The sequence below is a fragment of the Hevea brasiliensis genome, chromosome 1, assembly GCF_030052815.1.
Source record: "Hevea brasiliensis isolate MT/VB/25A 57/8 chromosome 1, ASM3005281v1, whole genome shotgun sequence".
Taxonomy (NCBI): domain Eukaryota; kingdom Viridiplantae; phylum Streptophyta; class Magnoliopsida; order Malpighiales; family Euphorbiaceae; genus Hevea; species Hevea brasiliensis.
Genome location: NC_079493.1, coordinates 114,614,973 through 114,621,722, shown reverse-complemented (window position 1 = coordinate 114,621,722; position 6,750 = coordinate 114,614,973). Strand labels below are relative to the sequence as shown.

The 6,750-nt window shown below is 36.3% G+C and overlaps 1 long non-coding RNA gene across 1 annotated transcript; it reads right to left on the bottom strand.

The window, feature by feature from the left end:
* Window positions 1-1,841: 1,841 nt before the first annotated feature.
* LOC131180259 (uncharacterized) lies at window positions 1,842-5,656 on the bottom strand. The gene is made up of 2 exons (XR_009149061.1): window positions 4,741-5,656; window positions 1,842-2,074 (listed from the first exon to the last, which is right to left on the bottom strand). It is a non-coding gene; the product is annotated as an uncharacterized LOC131180259 (long non-coding RNA).
* Window positions 5,657-6,750: the final 1,094 nt, after the last annotated feature.

Below are 6,750 nucleotides of genomic sequence, written 5' to 3'. Positions count from 1 at the left end.
TTAAAAAAATAAATAAATTCTATCGTTTGTGTACTTGTTACAACTAATAATTAAATTCTTATATTTTAAAAATTAGTATATTTTTTTATAGTAATTTCACTATTTACGACATAATACTACATTTAAATATTATGATATTTTTTAAGATTATCCTTGAATATAAAAAATAAAAGGCAAAAGCTCAAATTTTTTTCTGTATAGTCTTGAAATTGAATTATTAGTTTTTAATATTTAATTGTTTAATAGTTTAGTCGCTCTATTTATTTTTTGTTCCTTATTCATTAGTCAAAATAATTAAAAATTTAAAACATTATAAAATTTTATGCAAACTCAAAGGTGTATCTAACATAAAAAAAAAAAAAGACGACTTTCCTTTTATTATAACGACTTCCCTATAGAGGGATTAATTTAATTGAGCGCATGAATATTATTAACTATAAAACAACGACTTCTCTTTTATTATAAAAAAAATTTTCCCACTTTCTATCTTCTACACTTGCCTTCCAGTGAAGTAAAAAAAAAAAAATTGTTCCCTTTTATTACAAAGAAAATTTACTTTTTGTTCTTTTTTCATTAGTCAAAAAAATTAAAAATTTAAAACATTATAAAATTTTATACATACTCAGTGGCATATCTAATGTATAAAAAACAATGAATTTCCTTTTATTACAATGACTTCTGTCACGACCCAACCTATGGGCCGGACCGGCACTAGGACCTGGGCCAGACTAAAGCCCCCGAGGCCCGTAGTAAGCCTAACTGTTCATTTACCCAATTCTAAGGCCCATTTGGGCCCAATTTCAAGAAAACAAACGGACAGAGTCCGGCCATAAAATGGACTTTCCAACGGGGAGTTTTTGACTCACCCGACCTGTAAACACAATATATAGTCAATTGGGGAGCTCAGCTCACCCTCCACATACTCATCAACATAAAAATAAATGGGAGCTCAGCTCCCTCATCCAATCCATGTAACACCCTAGGCAAATCCCACATCGACAAAACACGAGAGAGATGCTGGGTTCATAAGTTGACAGTTCGTAACCCCTACCGTGAGGGCTTCGGCCCAGAGCGGACAATATCACTAGTGGACCGGGCCATTACATTTGTGGTATCAGAGCTGCTCCGCGTGCAACCTTGAACGATGGTGGGGCAAACCTCAGCGAGGACGCTGAGTCCCATAAGGGGGGTGGATTGTATCACCCTAGGCAAATCCCACATCGACAAAACACGGGAGAGATGCTGGGTTCATAAGTTGATAGTTCGAAACCCCTATTGACGCGTTCAAATGTAATGGCCCGGCCCACTAGTGATATTGTCCGCTCTGGGCCGAAGCCCTCACGGTTTTAAAACGCGTTACTAGGGGTTACGAACCACCAACTTATAAACCTAGCATCTCTCCCGTGTTTTGTCGATGTAATTTACTAAGTGTTACAATCCACCCCCTTATGGGACTCGGCGTCCTGGCGAGTTGCCACCATCGTTCAGAGCGGCTCTGATACCACTAAATGTGACGCCCCTTGCCCGTCTATTGTATAGCCGAGCAAGAAGTGCCACATTCGGTGCCGGAGCACCCTATCTTGTCTTGTCATGTCTATTGTAAATTTTAATGTCATTTAAATCAGGTAATTTATGTGTAGAAATTTTTTTTTTTTTTTTATATATATATATCTTATTTTTGTGGAGACCCGGACAGATCCTCCTCTGTTTTATTAGCATCTAGCGGGTTTCACTATCACGTGTTAACATATTCATAGTCATCTCACATATTTCCATATCATATTTTCTTTTATCATATCATTCACAACTATTTATGAGATCTCAAAATGAAGTGTCATCTATTGCATTCATATGGAAATTTATAGATAATAAATTATAAGTTTTCATTTCAAGTCCAAAATAAAATACATCATAAACTAGTAATTACATCATGACTAGACATAATGAACCAAAATACTAGTCTACACATGGGCCCTACCAAAATACAAAAGACTGATGAGGTGACTCTAATCGGTGGCAGATCTGGTCGGAACTCTGTCCGAATACTACTGTGGCGGCTGCTGATCTTCAGTACCTACGCGATGGAAAACCAACGCGCTAAGCATAACGCTTAGTGGTGCATAATTTATAATAATAATAATTAAACAATTGAAATAATATTTACAAATCATAAATTCTGGGTCTTTTACATTTTTTTATTACACTTTGGATTCAATTAAAATTATTGGGGTCTTTCCTGTTTACTTATTGTATATTCAGTATTAATTAATTATTATCAATGCCCAAGAAACCTATAACAAATTATAAAAGCTGGATACAAGGGAGTATACGGGTTAGACAGCCATATGTCTACCCTGTATACATCATCGAGCACGAGGCCGGTGTCAGATCTGAGACCAGACATCGGGCTTGTAAAGCGAGAAATAAAGTAGGCACAATGGCGATGGTAGGCATATAGCCTGTAGAACAATCATATCAGACATATATTGTCAGTTCATGATTTGCTCTATAAGCAGTACTGCTATCTGTGGTCCCTAATTGGTATACCAATTTATCCAAACTAAATAAATAAGTCTAGGTATACTATGGGCAATTAAACATTTTTAATTATTTTAGCACTATTCACTGTTACTATTTTCTAGTACTGTTCATTGGTACCATTAATTTCATATTAATGGGACATTAGTCCCAATTTACATATTCATATCATTTTTAATATTTAATTATCCTTATGAGTATTTTAATTATCATATATAGCATTTTTCCCATGAACCTTTCCTTAGGTTCATGTTGATGTGTTATCTTTATCTAGGAATTTGACTAGGTTAGGATGTCTATTTAGTCACACTTCCTTCATAACAATTGTTCCTCTAAGTTTAAACTTGAATTTCAGTTTTTGAATCACTGAATTTGGACTTATAGAACTCAAGTTATGGTCAAAATACCATAACTGGTCCCTTTGCCTCTAAGCTGTCCAGAATTTACAATTTCTAGTCAATAAACTTTGACCAGTCATTTGATCATCTTATTGTCATTTTTAGACTTAGGTTCCTTCACAAGATATGTTCCTCTATGTCTTAGGGACTCCCAGGTAAAATTTCATAATTTTTCAAGCTTGGTATAGTGAGTTATGGTCAATGTATTAACCTGGACTCTCAGTCCTATAAGGGCAAAAATCAACTTCAGGGCAGTATGTTTGACCCTCTTTTTAGGGTCTTTACACTTAGAATTTGGCAAAGGTGTCTAAATCAATATTGTATCCCTAAGTATCATGTTTCTACATCATATTGGCAAATCTCAAATGGAATTTCCTAGTGGGAGTTATGGCCAAATGAACACACAGGTATCAAATGGCATTCTGGGTTCAACTTAACATTTTCTAGATTTCAATTCCTAACTTTGGCTAATATTTTCCCTAGGATGCAATGGTTTCTAGAGCTTGGTCAAAACATAAAAATTGTTGTGCTATGTCTTATAAAACTTTTGGCACTAGTTTCACTCAATTTGCAGCTTTGGAGACCAAGTTATGGCATTTTTGCCAAAACTGGTCAAGCATACCAAAGGAACAGTATTTTGGTCATTTTCTGGGTTGGCAGTTTCAGTGACCCAACTTGTGCTAATAATTTGAATTGGTTAAAGGCAAAACTGGGTTAAGTGGTCTTCATGAAAAGTGTAGCCTTATGTCTAAGCTTTCCATGGTTAAAATTTTAGGTCATTTGGACCAGTATAGAGAGAGTTATGACCAAATGAACACGTACTGTTCATTTGGTCATTTTCTGGGTTGGCAGTTTCAGTGACCCAACTTTTGCTAACAATTTGATTTTGTTAAAGGCAAAACTGGGTTAAGTGGTCTTCATGAAAAGTGTAGCCCTATGTCTAAACTTTCCATGGTTAAAATTTTAGGTCATTTGGACTAGTATAGAGAGTTATGACCAAATGAACACGTACTGTTCATTTGGTCATTTTCTGGGTTGGCAGTTTCAGTGACCCAACTTGTGCTAACAATTTGAATTGGTTAAAGGCAAAAATGGGTTAAGTGGTCTTCATGAAAAGTGTAGCCTTATGTCTAAACTTTCCATGGTTAAAATTTTAGGATTTTTGGACCAGTATAGAGAGAGTTATGACCAAATGAACACGTACTGTTCATTTGGTCATTTTCTGGGTTGGGTTGCAGGGAAATCCGAATTTGGGCAGTATTTAGGTCAAGTTTTGGACAGAATTTGGGCATGGTTTCTTCATGGAAAATGGGCTATTTTGGGTCTAGTTTCACCTCCAATTGGCCTCATACCAATTGGGGTCACACAATTTTATTTATGGCCTAAAATGTACACTGCCCTCAACAAACACAACCTGCAGAAAATTGACACTTCCAAAACTCAATCTCCTCCAACTTCCTTACTTCAATTTGCATGTAATACACTTCTATAGGCAACAATCTCATCCCAATAGATCAATTTCAACATTTTACACAAAGTCCTCAACATTTATACAAACCCTAGTTTTCAAAGTTTTAAATTTACACAAACACTACACAATCAAACACCCAAACATTTCAACTAATTACACATTCTCATAGAACCATTTTTCATCACTTAAAAGCAATAAATTTCAAGTTCCATGGCTGCCAAAAATTCAAGGGTTCTTTCCTCTAGATTTTCTTTTTGTTTTAATGGTATTTATGCTTAGCTAAACATGCTTTTCATGTTTAATAAAGAGAAGAAGAGGGATTAGTGCACAAACCTTTTGTGACCCACTTCAAACTTTAATCTTTCTTCTTCTAATGGGTATCTAAAGCTTCCTTATGGTGTGGGCTAAATTTTTTGTGAAGGGGTCTATGGGTTTTGGGGAGGAGAAAGCTTGGAAAATCAAGCTTTAAGAAGAACAAAAATGGAGGGAGGGAGACACTAAGGGAGACGGCAAGGAGGGAGAGAGAAGAGGAAGAAGAAGAGGGTTGGTGGGTTTTGTCTCTTGTGGGTATTTATATATATATATTTATGTGTACTTTATTGTTTTTAAATTTCATAAATCTATTTCCTTTCTTTTCTTTTCTTTCCTTTCTTTTCTTTTCTTTCCTTTTCTTTTCTTTTCTTTTCTTCTTCTTTCTCTTCTCATTTTTCAATTTCAAATTCATAAAATTAATTTATGTTAATTATTCTATTTCCAAATTTTAATTTGACATTTAAGTCAAAATTCACATCTAGGGGTGAAATGACCAAAATGCCTTTCATGGTGCATATCGGGTTATTTTTATTATTTTTGTACCAAATAAATAAATTCTCTAAATTTTATTTTATTTCTCAAAATTTTTCCTATATTTTTTTAATATTTATTTCATTAATTTATGCCTCCTCACTATAGTTTAAGTGTAGTTCCAGACATTTTTATTGTCCGTATAGACATTAGTCATCAGAACAGTAAAATGTACGGACTACCTTTGATGAGGACGTTACAATTCTTCCCCTCTAAATAAAATTTCGTCCTCGAAATTTACACAGTGTAATTAATCGAGGGACCGCTATCTCCTTGTCTTTTCACCTTTTTGTGTTATAATACTTTACTTTTTTTTTTTTTTTGTCTGTCTTATTAATCCTAGTTCTACAATCTTATCCTTATCTCGATTTACTATTGGAAATACGTAGCTCTACACAATAGTCCCAAGTCGGTACTATAATCTGCAGCTTACAGCACAAACATCAAGAGCATTGCATTGTTACCATGGTATAATCCCAATAGACTAACTCTTTTTTTTTTTTTTTCAACCAGTTCTGTGCTCATCTTCTTTCATCTCACATACAGCCCCCTTCTCATTTCCATCTATTATCTTTAACACGATCCTTTTCGGTTGATAATCTACAATCATCTGGTGACCTAAAGGGTTGGTGACAAGTATGTCATCTTCTGACCCATCTATCGGTATCCTCTTTCAACAGGAGGTACAATGCATATATAGGGGTGAACATAGTTAGGGTCTATCAATACGTACTTAAAGGTATTATAATTAGGAAATATACCTCTGACAACGTCTACCAGGTCTGGCTCCTCTCGAGCCATAGTGTACACACAGGGTGCTACTTCAACCTCGGGTTGTTCTATAGTCTCAGAAGCTCTCTGTGATGTACCAGCTATCTCTGGTCTCATCGGTCTTCTACCCCTCTGTACTGTCGGGGTAGACTTCTAAGTCTATGGTGGAGTTGTGGGAGCACTCCTCCATGGGCAATCTCTCAAAAAATGCTCTGTGGACCCACATCTAAAACATCCACCCATTAGCAATCTACACTTTCCTCTGTGGTTCTTCCCACAATTTGTACAAACTGGCATCGAGGTTGATCTCCGTGCTATAGGACCCGCAGAATTGCCAATTGATACACCCATTTGACCTTCTCTCCTCGGGGTAAATTGGAACCTCTGCCTCTGTTCTCTGCTCTGAATCTGACCATCAGACCCCCTGGGTCTCTTGCTCTCTATAGCAAGCTATTTGCTAGGCGGCAGTCGGACCCTCTCTTACCTTTTGTCTCTCCTAAACTGCTTATCATTTCTAACTCTCTCTACTGGGGTCCTATATACTAGCTGGGGAGGTGGTGGCATAGCTCTGGTGACCTGACAAAGCAATTGAATTGGAACGGAACCACAAATGTAATGGCCCGGTCCACTAGTGATATTGTCCGCTCTGGGCCGAAGCCCTCACGGTTTTAAAACGCGTTACTATGGGGGTTTCGAACTATCAACTTATGAACCCAGCATCTCTCCCGT